This window comes from Protopterus annectens, chromosome 2.part1, assembly GCF_019279795.1.
Source record: "Protopterus annectens isolate FY-2018-M chromosome 2.part1, PAN1.0, whole genome shotgun sequence".
Classification (NCBI taxonomy): domain Eukaryota; kingdom Metazoa; phylum Chordata; order Ceratodontiformes; family Protopteridae; genus Protopterus; species Protopterus annectens.
In genome coordinates, this window is record NC_056729.1 from 1,621,618,499 (window position 1) to 1,621,643,099 (window position 24,601).

A 24,601-nucleotide genomic window follows, 5' to 3' on the forward strand; every position below is an offset into this window, starting at 1 on the left:
AAAGAAAATACATTTTACCAGTGGCAGATGAAGATTAATTCTGGGCTGTTTTCAAATCATAGGCCCCTAGCATATCAAACATACATGTGCTCTTTGATACACCTTCCTATTGTTTTGAACATTTTTCCAGTAAACAAATGAAACAAAACGCATGCACCAATAATGACAAAACTGCCCAATTCAGAACATTTCCATCATAAAAGTATACTCAAACTTCTACAGTCCACCATTATCAGTAAATAGACACAATTCTACAGTCCACCATTATCAGTAAATATGCACAATCGCTAAAGTAAAAAAGCCATCTAAATAATTCCACATTAAATAAATCTGTAACTAATGAAGAGGTTGCTGCTAGCAGACACCTTTATATTTCATGGTTTCATTGAAAAATAAAGTGTCTGATGCCCCTGAGGAATAAATTGCGTACATTACATTAAAAATGATAAGCTAGTAATATTGCAATAGGAAATGGATGGCAAACTGATAACAGGCTCATAGTTGGTATCTTAACTTTTTCAGTATGGCAGCATTCACCCCTTGTGGGAGTAGAACCAACAACCTTCTGCATCAAAAGCAAGTACACAATTTGGCATAGTGGTATTGCTGACATCATAAGCAGCACTAAACTTCTCTTCACCTGCAGCTCTCAGCTCCTTGTAAAATCTACTCAATACTCAACTGCATCTCAACTTCGCAGCACAAGAAATATGGAAAAGCCAAATTTATTGGGGTCAAAAGGCCAAAAACCAGGGACACGTTAAACATTGCTTGTTTAATCTTGGAAAGTTGCTAGAATAAAATGCTGTGTCAGAGCAACATACAACTATGCCAAATCACCTGCTTTGTGAAAGAAAAATGCTGTGTTAACACCATACATTTTACTGCCAAGGTCCCTGTGCAAAACAGTCAGAGCAACATACCCCTACACCAAATCAGCTGCATTGTGAAAAAGAGGAAGACTGAAACTTAATTGGCTATCATTTAATGAATTCAGTTCACACAAAACACCTGGACAAACCCAGTAATGAGGGAATACAGCCCTCAGACATATTCAGTGAATTCAGTTCTTGCCATAGTTGTCAACCTTAGCACAAAGAAACCTGGACAAAGCCAATAATGGGGTAATACAGTCCAAAAAATAAGGGCACATTCCAAATATTCATCTTATAAACTTAGAAAATTGCTATTTCTGAAGAGTATGAAGTCTGAAATTCAAATGTCTGTCAACTTTACTTCTGACAGAATAAAAACAATTTTCAACAGAGGCCCTGGGAGAAATACTGCAGACATATGTCTTTGTAAAATGACAGGACACCAGAACAAATCCACACAAACACAGGGATGAGATGCAGACTCCACACAGAAGGCACCCCAGCCAAGAATCAAACCTATAGCTATGAGGCAACAATGCTACCACTGCACCATCAAATATGTAAGGAATTAAACATTCAGAAACCTGAAGTCTGAAATTCAAATGCCTGTCAATTTGATTTAACATTTGTTAATCAGGACAATCTGACTTGGAATAAAAAACAATTTTCAGCAGAGGCTCAGGAAGAAATAATGCAGACATGTATTTATAACATGGGAGGACACAAAAGCAAACCCACACAAACACAGAGAGAAGATGCAGACCCCACACAGAAGGCACCCCAGCCAAGAATCAAACCCAAGAACCTGCAGCTGTAAAGCAACAATGCTACCAGTGCACCATAACTATCAAGCATCACAATATTTAGAAACCACAGATATTATGAGGTACAGATCAGATCAAATATGAGGCAAAAATCTGCAATTTTTTTTTTACAAATGGTGGTGGGTAGGGAATTCAGGTCCTTAACACCTGCATACAAGGTACAGGGTTCAAGCCTGAGTATCTCCACCCACCACCATCTGTTCTCTGGGGCATTACACACACACACACACACACACACACACACACACACACACGAACCCTACTGACTAACCACCAAGTATTCCTTTCTGAACTACTGAGGACCATCCACTCAGAACAGAAACACACAGGCAACTTGAATATCCACAGAAGTCTCCTAACATCTCATGCAACATACAACAAGCTGGCCATAGACGAAGGACCAGTACAAAGTGCAAGATTTCCTTATAGCAATTGTTCACAACTGTTCTTTCTTAGCCCAAATGTTTGGCAGACACTCATATGTTACACAGCTAGTACATTCTCTAATGAGTATACACTCAGATCTGTGTAGCAAACTAGCACATATTACTTCAGAAACTTCAGAAAAGACAAACAAGAAAAAAAAAAAAAACTCGCTAACATTTACTTAATTCTGCACATGCCACCTTCACTCTTCTTTCTTCTTCTTTCTTGTTCTTCTAGGCACACGCTGCACAGCTGATGAAAATTAAATCCGCCCAAAAATGTAAAATTCACAAAAAAAAATGTAAACAGATGATCAAAATCACGAAACAAAACAATGCAAGCAAGGAAAGCTGAAGCATGAAGCTAACTGACTGATTCTCGCTCTTTTCCCAGCACATAAAGCCCGGGAAGAGAGCGACAACCAATCAGCAGCATTTGCCCAGCAAGCACGTCATGACGTGCCTGCGGACGTCGCAGTCCGAGCCCCTTCCATGTCTATGCGGTTTGTGTCAACCACATAGACTTCTGGGGAGTTCTGGGCATCACAATGATGCCTTAGAAGCTCCTTCGGGCTGCAATGAAAACATTGCAGCAAGACTTAAAAAAAAAAAAAAACGCTGTTGCGCTAGAAGCGCGCAATGCGCATGCGCGTAATTTCGAGTCGCGGACTCGAAATTTAAAGTTTAAAAGAACAGATTTCATTTTTTTTTTTTACATAAAAAAAAATAAACTAAGCACTCAGCTGTCTAGCTGAGGGGGCTGCAGTCCGGCAGCCCGATGCCACGAGCCGCCCCTGTTTGTTTTATGTTTTGATGTATCTATATGTATTTGATTTTTGCTTTTTATGTTATTTTTCCCTTCCCCCAACAACAATTTGATATTTTATATCAAATATATATAACAATTTAAAAAAAAAATGCAACACATACAAAGCAGCTGGACAGGTGACCTGCTCGGGTTTTCATAACGAATCCCAATGCACATGGTAAGGACTGCACTAAAACGATTCTGTCAGTTATTAGAGTTTCATACTTCTTTTCCTTCAGAATACGCATGCTAGTGCCAAAGCAGTTATTCCAGTGATTTTCCACATTTGTAAGAGGAATAATTCAAATCCATCCCTGTGTCTTTACCCCATCATTACTTTTATATTTGTGATGATTTCTTGAACAACGAAACTGAGACATGCTTTATGTGTCCTGTCCCTCTGTCTCATAGCTCACAAACTACTGTGGGCATAGAATAATGCCAGGATCTCATTTGTATAGAAAAAAACATACTGCACAACTGAGCAGTGCAGTCGGTTAGTGCAGACATCTCCTCTGACAAGGGTGCCGGGTTTGAAGCTGTTGGTCCCTCTTTTTAATTTACTTTTTTTAACAAGTATTCATTTTTGGTCCACTGCATATCTGATGACTAGTGGTGGTGCAAGATCTAATAATCAGTGTGGGATGTGGGACGGGACGATACAGTGTTGTAATCTACATTAGTACCGTTAAAGCACACTATTTATAGTATCCCTGGTGTCTAGTTGTCCCTGCTCCTCTTTTTTTTCATTAAATGCCTTTAAAGTTCACTGTATAGAGTATTCCTGATTCCTGGTGTATAGTGTTCCTGCCTGTCCCACATTATGTGTACGTGTTGTTAAGTAATGGGATGGAAGTGATCCCCCTGGTGTCTAGTGTTCCCCCGTCCCATGTATTCATAGCCATTTCCTGGGGTCTAGTAGTTCCCCCACACCAATAAATGTTAGGTTTAAGTGCTATGATGGCAAGCTATAGCCAAGTTATTCATGGCGTCTAGCAGTTTCCCAACCCCTAGGTGCTATTAGGACAAGATGTTAAAGAGATAACACTGGTGGGTAGCATTCCCCTCTGAAACAATGTTGCAGGCTTTGGTCATTAGTATAAATGTGTGGAAGTATGGGACCCTCACTAACCCACCTACACACACACACACGCACACACACACACACACACACACACACACACACACACACACACACACACACACACACACACATTCATTCTACATACACCCCCAAATCCTTCTCCCCCCTACTGCTACCTTCCAAGCACACACACACACACACACACACACACACACACACACACACACATTCATTCTACATACACCCCCCCAAATCCTTCTCCCCCCTACTGCTACCTTCCAAGCACACACACACACACACACACACACACACACACACACACACACACACACACACACACACACACACACAGTCACACATAAACTCTTATACTCACCTCTTCCAATACACAGACTTACACACCCCCTAACCTGCCTGATCACTAACCTAACATGCACCTCTACTATGATGGATGGCCTAAAGTGTCAAGTTGTAATGTATCGAACTACAGTAACAATAAAAAGAAAAATACAATATCCCTGCAGTTGAAATGAAGCCAAGAATCCAAAAAACAACTGCAACCAATATCCACCTGAACAGTTTAGTTGGCAAAAGAATCAAAACAGTTGAGTGCAAAATCATTACAATCATTAAATACTTAAAATGACACCATGTGATAAAATCTCTTAGATAACTTAGTAAGAAACTTCAAATAAAATGTTATTAAAAATTAATTAATAAAAAGCTACCTTAATACTACTGAATACTTGCACCAATAACTTATATTATTATTAATCACAGATCTCTGAACTCTTTCTTATCCCTATCTGACAAGTCTGTTTGTATTACTTGGTTTTGATGAAGTCCAACTGGATAAAAGTACTCAACTTCCATAGTGTAAGGACAGATAGAAACCAGGCTGGAAGTAGGAAGAGCAAAGGAGGGGTGCTTGTGATTTTTGTCAATAAGCGTTGGTGCCACCCTGGACCCATAGTAATGAAAGAACGGATCTGCAGCCCAGATATTGAGTTACTAGTGGTGGGACTACATCCATACTATATGCCCAGAGAGGTCTCCCCTGCAATTGCTATTGCAGTTTGCATCCTGCCCTCAGCCAATGCTATGCCAGTGAGTGACATCATCCACTTGGTCTCTGCAAGACTCCTGACAAATGATCCGGATGCTCTTGTCCTCATCTCAGGGGATTTCAACCATGTCTCCCTAAACAAAACACTCAGTACTTTCTCCCATTTTGTCAACTGCCTCACCAGGGAGAACAGAACACAGGACCTAATGTATGCGAATTTTAGAGAAGCATACAGTTGCACAGCTATCCCACCACTTGGAAGATCAGACCACAACCTTGTTCACCTTCTCCCCCTCTAAATGCCACTGGTTAAGAGGCAGCCAGTCACCATCAGGAAGGTCAGGAAGTGGATGAGGGAAGCCAGCGCAACCCTTCAGGACTGCTTTGAGACCACAGACTGGGATGCCCTTTGTGACCCTCATGGTGAAGACATCAATAGCCTCAATTACTGTGTCACTGAATGCATCAACGTGTGTGCGGAAACCACTGTACCCTTAAAATCTATACGCTGCTTCCTAAACAACAACCCATGGATCACCAAAGATATCAGCTTTCCTGAGTGAGAAAATGAGAGCATTCTGGTCCAGAGACAGGGACACAGTGAAAAAGGCACAGAAACAACTGGCCAAGAAGATTAAGGAGGGGAAGGACAGGTTAGAACAAAAAATGCAACAATGCAACAGCAAAACAGAATGGGGGCATGAAGACCATTACTAGCTATAAGTCTAGTAGCTGTGTGATGGAGGGGAGTAAAGAGAGAGCCAAAGAGTTTAACATGTTCTTTACTAGGTTTGATAACATGCACTGGACAAACAGATGATGTGGTCCCCACTTGCAAAGGGAAGACGCCCTCCTGGATAGCAAAATGCATACCTTGTCTGCTTCTTCCCCCCACTAGTTTCTGCTGTTCAACACAGGAGAAGGAAGGTATACAGTCACATCTGGACACATGACATAAACAAAATCTGCCCACACTCCCACCTCAGCTGTCAAAGCAGAGGCTGGCAGTTTGACTATCATCCCATCAGAGGACTGAGTGATCAGAGAACTAAGAAGACTTTGCTCTACAAAAGCAATGGGGCCAGATGGCATTAGCCCACAGGTGCTGAATACCTGCACCCTGCAGCTTGGAGGGGTGCTACCCATAGAGTACCCATGTTGTGGAAAACATCCTGCCTGACTCTGGTGCCAAAGAAGGCATGTCCAGGAAATACTTCAGATTACAGGCCTGTGGCACTCAACTTCACACCATGAAAGTCCTTGAGAAGCTGGTCCTGGAATTACTTTGCCCCGAGGTCAGAACTAGACCCCATTCAGTTCACATATACTGGACATAAAAAGTTTACACAACCTTGTTAAAATGCCAGGTTTTTGTGATATAAAAAAATGAGACCACAATAAATCATTTCAAAACTTTTCCCACGTTTTATGTGACCTATAAGCTGTATAATTCAATTCAAAAACAAACAAATCTGTTTTGGGAAAAAATATAAAAAATTAAAAATGTACAATAAGCTGGTTGCATAAGTGTGCACACCCTTAAACTAATACTTTGTTGAAGCACCTTTTGATTTAATTACAGCATTCAGTCTTCTTGGTTAGGAGTCTATCAGCATGGCACATCCTGACTTGGCAATATTTGCCCACTCTTCCTTTCAAAAGCACTCCAAATCTGTCAGATTGCAAAGGCATCTTTTGTGCACAGCCCTCTTCAGGTCACCTCAAAGATTTTCTATTGGATTTTGGTCTGGGCTCTGGCTGGGCCATTCCAAAACCTTAATTTTCTTCTGGTGAAGCCACCCTTTTGTTGATTTGAATGCATGCTTGGGATCATTGTCATGTGGAAAGATGAAATTCCTCTTCATCTTCATCTTTCTAAGAGATGCCTGAAGGTTTTGGAACAAAAGTGATTGATATTTGGAACTGTTCATAATTCCCTCCACCTTGACTAAAGCTACAGTTCCAGCTGAAGAAAAGCAACCCCAAAGCATAATACCGCCATGCTTCACAGTGGGGATGGTGTTCTTTTGGTGATGCAAAGTGTTGTTTTTGCACCAAACTTACCTTTTGGAATTGTGGCCAAAAAGTTCAAACTTGGTCTCATCAGACCATAACACATTTTCCCACATGCTTTTGGGAGACTTATTTTGCAAATTTTAGCTGGTCCTGGATGTTTTTCTGTGTAAGAAAAGGCTTCCGTCTTGCAACCCTACCCCATAGCCCCAACATAAGAAGAATTCAGAGATTGTTGTCACATGTAGTACACAACCAGTACTTGCCAGAAATTCCTGCAGCTCCTTCAGTGCTGCTGTGGGTCTCTTGGCAGCCTCCCTGACCAGTTTTCATCTCATCTTATTATCAGTTTGGAGGGAGGGCCAGTTCTTTGCAATGTCACTGTTGTCCCATATTTTCTCCACTTGATGACTGTCTTCACTATGTTCCATGGTATATCCAATGCTATGGGAATTTTTTTATACCCTTCTCCTGACTGATACCTTTCAACAATGAGATCCCTTTGATGCTTTGTAAGCTCAATTTGAATTAGGGCTTTTGCTGTAGCACGCAACTGAGTAAATGTCAGGAAAATCCTACTAGGACAGCTGAACTTTATTTAGGGTTAATCAGAGTCACTTTAATTGATGGCAGGTGTGTACCCAAGAAGACTGAATGATGTAACTAAATCAAAAGGTGCTTCAACAAAGTATTAGTTGAAAGGTGTGCACATTTATGCAACCAGCTTATGGTACATTTTTTATTTTTTATATTTTTCCCCTAAAAGATTTGTTTGTTTTTCAATGAATTGTACAGGTTATAGGTCCCATTAAAGGTGGGAAATGTTTTGAAATGATTTATTGTGGTCACTTTTTTTGTATCACAAAACCTGGTATTTTAACAGGGGTGTGTAAACATTTTATATCCACTGTTCCAGGAGAAGATTGGGGTCAAAGATGCGTTATCATTATCCACCTTACACATAGAGCATACAGTCACCAGGACAAACTGGGAGGATCCCTCAGAATAATGTTCTTCGACTTCTCAAGTGCCTTTAACAGCATCTAACCAGAGAGCCTGGGGAGTAAGCAGTCAGTAATGAATGTTGATGCTCCCTTAGTTTCACAGATCCTAGATTATCTCACCAATAGGCCCCAACATGTCTGACACAATGCTATGTAACACTGGAGTACCATAGGGGACAGTTTTATCACCTTTCCTTTTCACCCTTGCATACCACAGACTTCAGCTACAACACTGAGCACTGTCACATGTAAAAACAATTTTGGGTGACTTAGTCATAGTAAGAAGTATCAGGCATGGAGATGAGGAGGAATACAGGAGGGTAGTGGGCAGCTTTGTGAACCAGTGTGAGATTAATCAGTTGCAGCTGAACATCAGTAAAATGAAGGAGCTGATAGTAAATCCAGGGAGATCATGACCTCGTCCCCCAGTGACTCCTCTGTCAATTAGGGGGTCTGAAGCAGAGATTGTTCAGGATTACAAGTATTTGGGGGTGCACCTGGACAGTAAGCTGGACTCGTTCAAAAACCCACAGGTGGCATAGAAAAAGGTTCAGAGTAGGTTGCACTTACTAGGAAGACTCAGATCCTTTGGAGAGTAGTGGCCAGCACTATCTTCTTTGTAGTGACATGCTGGGGTAGTAGCATAAAAAAAGGCTGAGGCAAACAGACTCAATAAATTCATAGGTCCATATATGTGTACTAGGCTAATGGCCCTGGCGCCTATATAAGTCTAGCCCAAAAAGATTTCCTGGCATCATGCCACCCAAAGTTAGTTCCGAGTGCCCCTGTCAAGCAAGCCAACTGAAGTGATCCCCAGGGTGAGCTTCCTATTGGCCAACCACTCGTCAAGATTTCTCTTAAAGAGAGCCAATGAATTGCTTTGCTTGACGTGAATGGGAAGTTTGTTCCAGAGTATGGGAAGTCTCTGGGAGAAAGGCTAGCTCAGTAGTTGGAGAAGAACTGGACACCCTTAAAACTGTGGCTGAGAAAAGAATGCTAGTGCAACTAAAGTCCATCATGGAAAATATTGACCACCACTCAAAAAAGTGGTGGCTGGAAGTGCTTCTAGCAGGAGACTGATGAGCATAAAGTGCTCCAGTGAACATCACAGGAAATCCTTCCTGCCCACACGCATCAGACTCTATAACACCTCATACCATCTTAGCACCACCCCCACTGCTTAAGGTGACCACATAGTGCAATGTTAAACTCTTACCCATGTTTCTTTTCCCCCATCCATTTTATCTCTCTTTTTTCAGTCCAGTATTAGTCATCAGTGCAATTATCCTTTGTGCAATATGCTATACCTTAGTTAAAGTATCGCAATGTGCAATGTGCAATACCCCATATCCTAGTGTGAGTGGAAATTAACACAAAAGGCTATATATGGTATTAAACTCATCTAATACTTTGGCTGTGGACAACAATGTACTTAGTCAGGTGTTGCTATTATATATGTGGGTAACATAAGTGAGTACAGTATCTGTCCTATCTAATTAGGTAACATACGGGTTTGGTATGTTTATCTGTGCAGTTGTAACATAAGCAATTTCCTGTATGATCAATAATATATTTCTGATTCTAATTTTGAACTACTTGTATCCTTTTACCTGTTAAACTGTGCTGGTGGACGTCAGTTGCAAATATTTTTGGGATCTTATTTTTTTACATCTACAATTGTGCATTTCCACAAACAAACTATGAAAATTGCATTTTATTTCAGATAAGAAAGCAGACCACAAATACAGTAGCCTTCCTTGTTCCAGTCCCAAGAAACTGTACCTCATATTATATCTCATTAGTTTTAATCATGACAATTATGTGTGGAAGAAGCAATAAAAGGATTTATTACTTTTTGGAGTATCAAAGCAAGGGTACCTTTTGTACTGAGTGATGTTAAGTGTCCAACTCATATCATACTCCTGGACCCAGTAACTGGTATGTAAACTTTTCCAGTGGTCTAGAAATGCTGTTGTGTCTCACAGTCAGAAGTTAGCACTGCAGAGGTACATTTTTTCAGGTCTATGCCACGATGTTGAAAGCTGACAATATTGAAGCTGATATTGGCACCACAACATTGAAAGCGCAGAACATCGTGCAGGTAAATGGAAATCTCAGTAGGGTGAGATTTCCATTTACCTCAATGTAGTTCGGTCTCAGAGTTGGAATATTTAAGTAGGGGGGTGAGGGGGGCACCCCCCTATGTGGTGGGTGCATGAGGGCTTGCCCCCCTGCCTACGCTAATTAGTTTTTATTTTTGTTTGTTTTTTTATTTTTAAACGTTATTCGATGTTTTACTAGATCGATCACTAGAGGTCAACCTTTAGTGATTCGATGTAGTAAGATTTCGATAACGTGATATAGACGCCATTTTTTCAGAACCTCACACAGCCTGTGCAAAATATTCATGACTAAGTGGAATTCCTTACTAATAAATTGTCAACAATCATTCATATTTTCAGTACAAACATCACTAAACAATGAGAACACAACTGGAAACTATACAGTAGAACTATTTACAACTGTGCATTGTGAAGATGTGGTGGAATAAATAGAGATAACATATTTGCAGACTTAACATACAACATTGATATTCAGTATTCTTCTCGCACCAAGGAAAATTCCAGGGAAGGACATTTTCATGTCTCCAAGAAAACATATAAAGGTTTATGAGCATTTGAAAACATCGTTTTACAGAGGTTTGAAGATCTTTATACCAAGAAGAAAAAGTTCATTAGATGTAATGTAACTTGGGAATAGAAGAAGATCTTACAAATAATATATAACTATAGTTATTAAAAATCAGGTAAGGGAAATAGTGTAGTTATACTAAATAGCCAACAATATTTTCAAATATATTTGCGCATTTTACAACTTGCTTAAGTTATCAATGATTTTCAAGCAAACCAATAAAGCTCTATCAAAATGAATTTAAAGAATTAATTCAGTGTGGGGCAGAAATGGAATTTGTTATCTAATTATCAGTTTACATTATTATGCAATGGTTTAACAAACATAGCTGTTTTTCACACTTTGCTCATATTTATGAATAAGTATAGCACCTTCCAGAGTCATCCATTCTATTTAGCTTAAATTGTTTTGCTTTGTATTTAAACCTGTTGATAAATTCTTACAGATGTATACAAAATGGATGAGGTCAACCATAAAGGACAAAGACTGTTGTTTACAAAAATAATGTATGGAGCTGCTCAACAAATGTAATTGGGCAATAGTTGGTGTTACGGATTTTATAGAAGGGCATTAGAAGAAAATGAAACATACAAATTATTATTTCATTTTATCCAGTTTGTGTTGAAGAGCAATACTTTAATTATTTATTATAGATAAGGTGAATAGCAATAATGAATCCTTTGATCTATTTATGTTACTTTGCTGATTAAAAGTTTTGAAAGCAAATGTACATTTTCTTTGGTATTTTGTCAAAAGTCTGTCATATATTATGTAGTTGTCTAGATGACGATAGTTACTGATAAAGGTGACATGTCCGAGTTTGCTTCATTTGTGATTCAACTGAATGTGATAAATTTTGATTTTTTTTCCTTGTGACTTCCATAGATTAAAAATACTATTTTTAAATCTTAAATTTATGGTGGAAAAAAGAAAGTAGAAGTAGCAAGTGAGTTTCGCAAGAAATGTGTGGACTTTAATATTATTTTTTATGTTGATAGTTTTCATTCTACAGTGTTACTAGAACTGAGCTATTTGGTAAATTGAAATACTCTTTATGAAATAAGAGAAACTATTAAAATATATCCTGAATCTGGTTTTCATTCAAAAATAATTTGGTAGACCCTTCTATAGTGGCATAAACTGGAAGTCCTGGAGCAATTTGATAGGTGAATATATTCATAGAAAAGTCCTTTTACACAGTAAAATAAAATAATGTTTGTCCTGAGATGGAACAGCATAATGTGGTCCTAGCTTTAAATAACTGTTTTTGTCTTAGACAAAATTGTGATAATTTGTGTAACAATTATCAAGTTATGATGAGTGATGAGATGCTTTGCAAATTCCTAAACTTTTTACAATATAATTTTTATAATATGAGAAGCATTATCAGTTGGTTATGTAAGAGCTACCTGCCAGTAAAGGAAATTCCAAAAGAATCTGTTGGTGTGGGAAATGTAATATTTGCCCTTATGTAGTTCTGGACAGTTTTTGGTATATTAACAACATTCATCATTTTATGAACTGTTTAGCAATTTGTGCTACTGAAAGGATACTATGTCACAAGAGTATGACATGAACTATATGCATCACAGAGTTAGGTCTTTAAAACTCAAAATGCAAAAGTATCTTAGAGATAATACAAATGAGAACTATACAAATGTATTTAGAGGTTTCAGTAAAGTCTGTGGTGGTACTGTTAGTAAAATGTGGTGTGGAATCATACCTTTGTTAAAAGTCTTGTTAAGAAGACTACAAGTCATGAGAAAAGGAATCTAGAAAACAGAGGGGGGCAAGAAATGTTGAAATATAGTATCCTTTTCCACAGCAGAATAAATAGTAATTTACATTTAAAAATGTTATTAATTTGGTTGATTGTTGCTATTATAAAAAGGATACATTTGTTTTTGATGGTTTCATCCATGAAAGCAGTTGCGTGCAAAATGGCTAGATTTATTTATTTATTTGTTTATTGCATTTGTTGACTGGGAAAGTCCACTGGGCCTAAGAAGACCCCATTTTCAGTGGAGGCCTGGGGAGAAAAGCTCCATGATATACAAAGCAAAACAAAATTGCATACAATAGACAAAATACAAATGAACAATGTTGATACATAGAAAATATTTACAAAGCAAGTGTCAACAGCATATGTGTACCAGAGATTATGCACATGAATTATAAGTATGTTAACTACAAAAAAAGGTTTTAGTGTGTTAGAGAGAAAGGAAGTACATAGGATGACTGTAAGGTGGGAGGTAGATATGTGGAAGATGGAGATCTTAGAAAGGTACAGTGTGATGATGAGATAATAGATATGGCAAAGTAAATAGATAGTAGTGAGCAGGAAAGGAAGATGAGGGAGTTTATGGGATATGTGCAGGATAGGGGTATTTAGTAGTATGAGGCTAGAAGCATAGGGGTGTGGATATACAAGTACATAGCAGGAGGAAAAGAGTGAGATGGAAGTGTGAAGCAGGTAGGAGAGAAAACCAGGAAGGTAATAGAAGAGAGTTGGAGGAATTATTTACGGAGGTAGATAGTGATAGGAACCTAGAGTGGGATATCAGGTGTTTAGGTGTTTGGTAGGGAACAGGAGCAAATCCATTGAGAGAAGAGATGTCATTTTAAGGATTTTTTGAAGAAGGCAAGATTGCTGATCATTCTGAGAGAGGGAGGAAGAGTGTTTCATAGCTTGAATACAGCATAAGAATATAGCATTTTGCCAGCTGAGAGTTTGGGTTTCACTACGTAGATAGTATGCTAGATGTAATGCATTATACTATATAGCTCATTTTTCATTATCTTGGTTCTGTCTCCTTTTTTCTAGAATTGAATAGTACCTGCAATATAACCAGCTGAGTTCAAACTACTCCATAGTAATCTTTGTAGACAACTAAACTGGATTATTAATAAATGCATGCAACTAGACAACTTTGCAAACTATTGGAATCTACAAACTAGTAAGCACTTGGTATTGCTACATTGTTTTTCTGAGCTGTCCATTCAGCTGACCTTCAGAATTCCAGAACTGGAAGTCTGTTAGGAGTGAATCTTAGCCTGCCAATCAAAAAATAAAGCTGCTTTGCTGTTATATCTAAGATATTAAGTATAAAGAAAGCTCATCACATGCATAGTTTATCTCTCAGGTGTGTAAATATATATGAATTCCACTGATGTACAGATAAGTGTTGATATCAATAGAATAAATGGCTGTTTGGTACCTCTGCCTAATTCTATTTTCCAAATTAAATTTGGATATGCATTCTGAATGAAGGCCATTGCCTATGCATCTCTCAAATGGTAAGTGTCAGTTGAATTATTTCATACATAGCTTAGTTTACTAAGCTTAACTTTAAATAGGTGTCATGTGTTATAGTATCTTTCATATATTAAACGGAGGTGAAGATTTTGAATTGCATATTAAGTTTACCTACTCTTTCATATGCACAATTCCATTGTTATGGGAATTATAGAAAATGTTGTTATTGCTTTTGTGTATGCAATATTGTATGACTGCTCACTTATTGTGTATGCATATTTCCTTTTGCAATACTGCCTTTTCTGTATAATTCTAAATGTAGAGCTTTTAACCTGGCTAGGTTTTGTAGAAGAAACAATGGCCCAGTGGGGTCACCTGAGAAATAAAATGAAATAAATGAATAAATAAGAAAATAATACAAATCAGACAGGGAGTCTGAAACAGCAAGGTTTTTTCAAAATTCTTTACTCAACAAATAATTAAAGGTGATCACATCAAATTGGCTGCAGGCAGGCATCCATACTTTCATTCAGTTCATGGACCAGCAGAACTGATGAGTTAACTGAAAAGGAATGCACAACAGCCTTTGAGGCTCATGCTGGGTAAATATGTTAAACTGTGCTTTAAGACGGAAGCCAGACATGCAGGGGCCAAGGTCAGAAAGTAATGTTAATACTAAGATGCTAAGCTCAGCAAAAAAGTTCAATTTAATTTTCCTCAAATTGCTTAAAAATTATATATAATGTGTGTGTGTGTGTGTGTGTGTGTGTGTGTGTGTGTGTGTGTGTGTGTGTGTGTGTGTGTGTGTGTGTGTGTGTGTGTGTGTTTGTGTGTGTGTGTGTGCGTGTGCATGCGTCTATGTGTTTATATATGTATGTACATGTACATGTACAATATGTATAATGTGCGCACATATATAAATATATAGTTACTTATGCACTCATACAGAGTGTGTATGTGTGTATATACATGTGCATGCACACACAGACACAGAGAAACACACATAATTTTGTAATTATCACTACTATTGATAATACCATTTCTAAAAGAGAATATTGGCAACAACAACATACGAAGATACATTTATTAGAATGACCACACCTAACAACTTTAAAGGTCAGTAGTGATACATTCTGGTTATTAAGCAAGTTATATGGGTTTCCTGTTTGAGAAGTCATACTTAGATATCTATTCAAAGTTTCATGCACTAAGCATGACTGTGTAGGCTAACATTGATTCCATGTGTGTTATCGAAAAATTTAGCGAGTTAATGTTCCACCATACTTTAGTTTATAATTAATAATTATTTTATTCTTTAAGACAAATAAATAATAAACATATTTTTAAAAAATCATGAATATTTTAAATAATTTATTTTCTGTATTTTTATGAGTGACTATACAGAAGACTTCCACACAACTGCTCAGAAAATATGAATTTAACCACAGATTTTTTTTTTTTACTTTATGATACAAAGCATTATTTCATTACTTGGTCTGCTGTATTAATAATGAATGACAAGTCATCTTTCCAGTGTTTAGGGTTTGATTATTCTTAAACACTGCAACCTCAATTCAATGACAATGCGATACCACAAGGTTTAGTACAGCATCTATTCTTTGTTGTTGTTGTTGTTGTTAATTACTCATAAGGTTTACATGACTTCATTTCATTCTTGCTTTTTCAAGTATTGGATTACTTTGTTTCTATTTCTTTAGAAATTCTTTCATACTTATCTGTTTGGTAGTTGCTTGCATTTTGGTCATGTTGTCAAGACAATGATGCTGCAAGTAATGTGTGGCATCCACTGCCTTAGAGCACAGGATTACATTTATGATTTCTTGACATTCTTGACATAAAATCTTAAGCCATACGGACCAGGGCTTGTACTACACAAAATACAACATACTAACAGACCGATTGACAAACAGATGGATCAAAAGAAAAGCACAGAACCAGATACATGTGTTGTGATAACAGAGTTTATTGTTACAAGGTTATGTAAATGACAGAAGCTGGATATAATGTATTAGATTTTAGTATTGCTAACCCAGGGAGGGAATTGTTTCAAATACTCTTTATAGCCACAACATGAATTAGAGCTGATATTTTAGTTTTTCATTTTTTTCCCCTTGATTGTTTGCTTGCCCCACCCATCTTTGGCCTTATGTTTGTCTTTCAATGTCAAATTATCTGAAAGCAAATATCTATAGACTTTGAAAACTTCACAAAGTAAATTTTTCATTAAGTGACATTTTGTGAAAGTTTTTGTCAATGGAAAATAAAAATGTATTTTCCCCAGTCCCAAAATCATGTGTTATTTCTAGCAGAATTGCAGATTTCAATAGAGGAATTATATTTTATCAGTGAGATCTGAAACATCACTGTAATTTTTATGCCGCATATTTTACTGTACCCCTTCCACAAAAAAATAACAATATGATTTGTAGCTGAAAATGTTGCTTTTTTTTCTAGAATTTGTGTCATGAAACAAGAATCTAGAACAAGAAAATAAGTAATTTTGTCTACGTTCTCAGCTGGTTTATACAATAATTTACTATTATGTACCTATTTTAGTTGCTTGATCTCTAAATCTTGATCTTCACATACTTGAAAAATCTGGCATGAGTTAGAATTTGCTGGGAATTTCATTGCTTGCTTTTTTGTACAGTGAGATATACTTGGTTATTAGAAAGATCTAGATTGTTCATTGTTAGTGGCTTTCAAAGAAAAAGCAAGACATGTTAAATTGTCAGTAATCACCTTTTTTTCTGAGGTGTAGTATTCTCAAAATGAAAAAAACAATAAAGATAATGGGTGTGAGACCTTTCTTGCCCTATGGGGGCTGGAAGGGGCTTACCTTTCCTGCAAAAAGCTATTTTTTTTTGTCATACTTGCTTGTCAACTGAGTAGTTGAATACATGTATTCTAAGAAAGGGACTGCTCAAGTTGCAATTAATTACTGATTGTGACAAGGCAAATGTAATGTAAACATTTAGGTAGCAAGACCATGTACTTCACAACAAACTCCACAGAAGTTTTGGTCAGGTATTAACAAACTTCTTCAGCCAGGAAACACTACTACTCCCACCCCATTAGGTTTCAACCAAAATAATTCCAACCAAATCCCTGATGCCTTCAATAACTACTTTACAGATGCCATCCAATCCCTAGCCAACTCATTACCACCTTTAACTGCTTCTCCATCTAATTCCTCCAAGACTCTATCCCCCACCTTTCATATACACCCAGTTCCTACATCTCTTATACAAAAGCTACTTAATAAACTAAAACCTTGCACCCCATCTGCTGACCGTCTCCTATCTGAATACCTTCAAATTACCGCTAAAGCCACAGCCTACCCCATATCCATCCTCATTAACAGAATCATCTCTGAAGGCAAAATTCCTACCATATGGAAAGTATCCCACATCATCCCTCTACATAAAGGTGGAACCTCAGTTGAGCTCACTAACTGCCGACCTATTGCCTTACTCTCCCCATTAGCTAAGATAATGGAAAAATGTATCCACAAACAACTACTCAACCATCTTCTACAGAATAATCTACTAGCCAACTGCCAACATGGCTTTAGACCATTCCATAGCACTACTACTGCTCTTCTCTCCTTTACTGACTCTATAAACAAAAATCGGAACAATAACTCCTTTTCCTCTGCACTATTCATAGACCTGTCAAAAGCCTTTGATATGGTTAATCATACTCTTCTTCTAGAGAAACTAAAGTACCTTTCTCTGAATCCACTAGCATTACAATGGGTCAAATGTTATCTTCAAAACAGACTGCAAGCTGTACTCTGGGAAAACAATCTGTCTTCATTACTTCCTGTAAATACTGGAGTCCCTCAAGGCTCTATCTTAGGTCCCCTACTTTTTTCCATATTTATTAATGACCTCCACATGAACATACCCCAAGCCACCTGCATTTAATATGCAGATAACTCTACCTTAATCTGCACTGCTAAAAACATATCGTCCCTCCAGTCCCTCACCCAAACTGCTTTCCAAAATGTTGAAAACTGGTTCATGCAACACCGCCTTCTCCTCAATCCTAAAAAACAAAACTACTGCTTTTTACTCCAACTCATAAGTCACCCACTCCAATCTTCACTATAACCTCTAACAATGCTACTAACATTGCACCAGAAACTACCACCCGCCTACTAGGTGTCACAATTGATAATCATCTTAACTATGACAACCATATTAACTCCACCATAAAGTTGGTCAACAAAAAACTTGGTACTCTCTATAGAATTAAACCCTTCCTTACCCCCTCAGCCAGAAAAACTATTACCCAAACCCACCTGATTTCCACCCTTTTCTATGCCTCTGCTATATTTACTAACCTATCTAAAAATAACATCCCCAAACTTTCTACCTGCTATAATAGCATAGCTAGATTTGTCACATCCTCTCCCTTTAAAACTCACCACTGCCTTAACCTTAAACAATTAGGATGGCTAGAAATACAGAACCATTTACTCTATCAAAAGTTACTGATCTCCCAAAAAATCCTATACCACCCCAATGACACCCCCATCCTCACTAATCTGATTTCTCCATATAAAAATCTGGCTGCACTACGTTCAGCAAATAAACTCCTTGTTGCCTCAACTAAATCTAACAACAAAGCTGGTGATTCACTTTTCTCAAATACTATAGGGAAAAACTGGAATCAGCTCCCTCCTGAACTATCTAACCTAGCATCCACCTCTCAATTCAAAAAACACATTAAAGAACATCTGAAAACTCAGTGGCTCTGTCCTTGTGCTAACCCTGACTGAAACTTTTATTTCCCTCCAGCTTATACCCTTCCCCTCTCCCCCATTTGTTCCCTCTAAATCTAGTTACTACTCTTTTGCTTTCCTCTTAGTAATACAATTTAATTTAAGGACTTTACTCTTTCTACCCCATACCCTTTTTGTTTCTTATATACTTGCTTATTTATATTTAGTTTAAATTTTAGCATAATGACTATAGTCTTCATTTTTATAACTATATTTCCTTTTTTTAGTTTATTTGACTTAGTTATACATTTTTTAAATGGTGTTATTGTTTTTGCTTGGAGCTTTTCTCCCAGGGCCTCTACTGAAAATGGACATATATCCAGCTAGACTAGCCCAGTCAACAAATGTAAAATAAATGTAAAATAAATTAACAAACTTTTATACCAGGCAAAACTGCCACACCTAATCCTCTAGGCTCCAACCCTGACTGCCCAACACAAACAGCAAATGCCTTCAACTCTTTCTTTACTACTTCTATATTGAATCTTGCAAACCATCTATCCCCTGACACCTCTAATCTGCCTATTCCTACTTCCATTCCCCCCCCATTATTCCACCTGGAACCAATACCCACATCCTATATCTGTTCCCTAATCCAAAAACTAAAACCTACTACCCCCTCAGCTGATAAACTCCCAGCAGAATTCCTGCAAAAAGAAGCTAAGGTTATTGCTTATCCCATCTCCATATTGATCAATAGAACCATAAAAGAAAGCACTATCCCATCTATCTGGAAAATTTCTTACATAATTCCTCTTCACAAAGGTGGAAACTCCAATGATTTCTCCAACTTTCGCCCCATAGCTCTACTCTCTCCACTTGCTAAAATAATGGAGAAATGTATCCACAAACAATTACTTAACCACCTTCTCCATCACAATCTACTAGCTAACTGCCAACATGGTTTCCACCCATTCCATAGTACCACTACAGCCTTGCTATCCTTCACTAACTGTATCAACAAAAATCGCAACAATAATATGCTTTCTTCTGCTTTCTTTGTTGACCTATCAAAAGCCTTCGACATGGTTAACCACTGACTCCTCCTACACCTACTGAAGTCCCTCTCACTTGACAGCCTAGCTATGAACTACTTTACATCCTACCTTGAAAACAGACAACAGGCAGTTCTCTGGCAAAATCATCTTTCGAATCTCCTCCCCATCTCTCTAGATGTCCCTCAGGGTTCCATATTAGGCCCTCTACTGTTTTCCATTTTTATAAATGACCTTCATCTATCCACTCCACTCTCCACCTGCATTCAATATGCAGATGACTCTACTGGAATTTGTTCAGCCACATCCCAAACCGAACTTCATTCTCTTACACAAAAAGCTTTCAGCACTGTAGAACAATGGTTCTCTAACCGTTGTCTTCTCCTTAACCCAAAAAAAAAACAAACTTTTGCTCTTTACACCTACCCAAATATCTACCTCTCTACACTTCACTCTTACATCCATTAATGGCACCCTTATTTCTCCTGACCCCACCACCAAACTCCTAGGAATTGCAGTTGATAATCACCTAAACTATGACACCCACATAAATACTACAATAAAATCAATTAACAGAAAACTAGGATCCCTTTATAGAATCAAACCTTTCCTTACACCAGAAGCCAGGACTGCAATAGCTAGAACCCACTTAATCTCTACCCTATTCTATGCTTCGCCCATATATACTAACCTTTCTAAAAATAATCTCAATAAACTAGCCATATCATATAACAATATTGCTAGATTTGCTACAAATTCACCTTTCAGGACTCATCACTGTCTGAATCTAAAACAACTGGGCTGGCTTGAACTCCTTAACCAGCTACGATTTAACCAACTTACAATAGCCCATAAAGCCCTATACCAACCCAGCAACACTCCAATTCTTTCTGCCCTCATCATACCATATAATAGCCTGAAGAATCTATGCTCCTCAAACAAAATGTGGATTCATACTACCTTATCAAAAAACCTAGCAGGTGACTCCTTGTTCTCTAACTCTGTTGGTAAAGTATGGAATCAACTACCACATGATCTTACTTCTCAGACCTCTCTCCCACAATTCAAAACTAATCTAAAATTTTTTTCTCACCAACCACTGGTTATGCTCTTGTACCAACCCTGCCTAACTGTTATTCTTCACTGACTGTTACACTCTATAACCACTATATTCCTACCTATAAACCTCTATATTCTACACTCTATAAACTAACCTTTTTTTACTTAAATACTAATGCTTATGAGTCTTGAGTACTATTTTCCATATTTGACTATTTAATTCAATTTTACAATTTTTTTTATGTAAACTTTAACTGAATGTTGTAATATTGTATGTTGATGCCTTTTGTAGACTTATATTACTTTTAATTTTTTGTACGTTTTTTTCTGGAGCTTTTCTCCCCGGGCCTCTACTGAAAATGGACATGTATCCAGTTGGACTAGCCCGGTCAACAAATATAAAATAAATAAATAAATAAATAAAATAAATAATAAATAAATGTACTAAATCCTTATATTAATATTTTTTTTATTTTTGTGTTTTGCTATATATATTGGATTGCATCAGGAAGGACATCTGGCATAAAATTTTGCCAAATCATACATGCAGACAACAGTACAGAAATACATACCGGATCGGATGAGGCCTGGGTTATCAATGACCGCCACCAGTACTGTTGGCCAACAGGGTGCTAGCGGAAATTGGGCTACTATTGGCCGAAGGAGGAGAAAAGGGAGAAGGCATGCCTGAAGGCAGGTAAAGGCTAGGACTGTGATAGTGAGGGTCGGAACTTTGAATGTTGGCAGTATGACTTGTATAGGGAGAGAGCTAGCTGATATGATGGACCAAAGGAAGGTTGGTATATTGTGTGTGCAAGAGACTAAATGGAAGGGGAGCAAGGCTAGGTGTATCGGAGGCAGTTTTAAATTGTTTTATCATGGTGTGGATGGTAGGAGAAATGGCATAGGCATTATCCTGAAGGAACAGTATGCTAAGAGTGTTTTGGAGGTGAAAAGAGTGTCGGATAGATTGATGCTTATGAAGCTGGAAATTAATGGTGTAATGATGAATGTTGTTAGTGCATATGCTCCACAAGTTGGGTGTGCGATGGATGAGAAAGCAAAATTTTGGAGTGAGTTGGATGAAGTGGTGATGACTGTACCCAAGGGTGAGAGACTGGTGATTGGAGCAGATTTCAATGGGCATGTTGGTGAAGGGAACAGAGGGGATGAGGAAGTGATGGGTAGGTATGATGTTAAGCAAAGGAATGCAGAAGGTCAGATGGTAGTGGATTTTGCAAAAAGGATGGACATGGCTGTGATGAATATGTATTTTAGCAAGAGGGAGGAGCATAGGGTGACATGCAAGAATGGAGGAAGATGCACACAGGTAGATCATATTTTATGAAGAACGGCCAGTCTGAATGAGATTGGAGACTGTAAAGTGGTGGCAGGGGAATGTGTAGTTAGGCAGCATAGGATGGTGGTTTGTAGGATGACATTGGTGATCAAGAAGAGGAGGATGAGTATGAGGGCAGCACCAAGGATCAAATGGTGGAAATTGAAAAAGGGTAATTGTGAGGTGATGTTCAGGGAGCAGTTAAGACAGGCACTGGGTGGCAGTGAAGAGTTACTGAATAGATGGGTAACTACAGCAGAGCTAGTAAGAGAGATGACTAGAAAGGTGCTTGGTGTGACATCTGGAAAGAGGAAGGAGGACAAGGAGACCTGGTGGTGGAATGAAGAACTACAGGAGAGTATACAGAGAAAGAGGTTGGTGAAGAAGAAGTGGGATTGTCAAAGAGATGAAGAAAGTAGACAGCAGTATAAGGAGATGAGGTGCATGGCAAAGAGAGAGGTGGTAAAGGCTAAGGATAAGGCATATGAAGAGTTGTATGAAAGGTTGGACACGAAGGAGGGAGAAAAGGACCTGTACCAATTGGCTAGACAGAGGGACCGAGCTAGTAAAGATGTGCAGCAGCTAAGGGTGATAAAGGATAATGAGGGAAACATACTCACAAGTGAGGAGAGTGTGTTGAGCAGATGGAAAGAGTACTTTACATTGAATGTCTACATTGTAGCTTGATAAACATAATAAATAATCTTAACTGCTACTGTCCTTATCAACCTGTGACAAGCAATCTGCATTTCTTAATCCAGCATTCCTTCAATGGTGAAATCCGCCTTTCTGGGGAGGCCTGAACTTGTTTCAAATGTGGATCAACCAAGCTGGAAATGTTATGCCCTTAAAGTGTTAACTATTCAAAATTGCTTTTATCTGACAGTTGGCTAAATGCATTGAGTACTACTCATAGAATTATATATATGAAGTCAAGCTTTAAACCTGCTCATTCATAATGTGTTTGAGTCTTTAAACTACTTTTTTTCAAATTAATTGTGTATACTTTGGTCAGGAATATAGCTTGGTTTCTTATTGTCCTCATGATCTCTTCCTATTACTGTTCGGGTTTATATCATAACATCGAAGTAGTTAAATGTCAAATGTTATACTATCAAACCCAAAACAGCAAACGCTAAAAATAGCAAAGCTGCAGAACATAAACTTCTTTCCTAGGGAAAGGATTTGGTGGGCTGTTTCTGCCGCTTCTTATTTTCTCTACTGTGGTGTAAAGGTTACAGACCGGGTTAAGGTAAGTGTGCGAACAGACTGGGTTAAGGTGAGTGTGGGAATGGAATAGATAGGGACCTTAGGGTTAGGGAGCGGGTAAGGTGAGTGTGTGATAGTTAAGGGCCTTAAGGTTAGGGAGCAGATAAGGTGAATGTGCAATAGTTAGGGACCTTAGGGTTAGGGAGCTGGTAAGGTGCGTGTGCAATAGTTAGGGACCTTAGAGTTAGGGTTTGGGTTAAGGTATGTGGATAGATAGTAGTGTATGTATGGTTTAGTGTAGGGTTAGAAGTAGATTTTAAGTGTATACGTGTGGATTACTTTTTTGGTGTGCTTGTGTTGTGTGTCTGTTTCTCGGAACAGCGAATTTTTTTTCTGGGAAAAAAATTGCTGTTCTGAGCTTTCAATTATATCACATTTCGAATTTCCACGTTTGAGCTTATGGTGTTCGATATTTTGGGATTTTGATTATGTGATATACACCCTATTGTTAAATAAAAAGCTGGACCAAGAACCCTCTTCACAAGTAAAATCTGTAGATTTATTATACACCCTATTGTTCATATGTCCCCTCGTTAAGCATGGACGATTATCACAATAAGTTAAATATTGGTTATTTTGGTTTTCATTTTTATTTTTATTTTTTATTTTATTTTATTTATTTATTTTTTGGTCAGGGAGAGTAATTTAGTTTCCGTGCAGTGTAGAGGGTTTTTTTTTGTATGGGAGTCTAAAAGTATTTTTATTATGTCAAGAAAAGGCTCAAGGATTCCCCACTATTTGGGGAAGCCAAACTTTAAGGAGGTCTCCCTGTTGTAGAAGAAAGTAGTAGTCCACAAAAGCCACAAAAACTGACAGGCCAAAAAAGAGCCATAAAGATGAAAGAGTGGACTGTGGAGGATAAGAAAGAAATTCTGTATTGTTACTATTATGCAAGAAGCCCAGAATTTCCAGACAGAAGTTATACAAAAAGATTGAGAGAATTAGATGAAAGAAAAATACTTGCACAAGAAAAACTATCAAACGCTTCAAATGCAAATTTGTGTTCATTAATACAACAGATTCATGAAAAACATCATATAGATCAGGAAACCTTGGACTGTTTGGGAAAACAAGTGACTGATG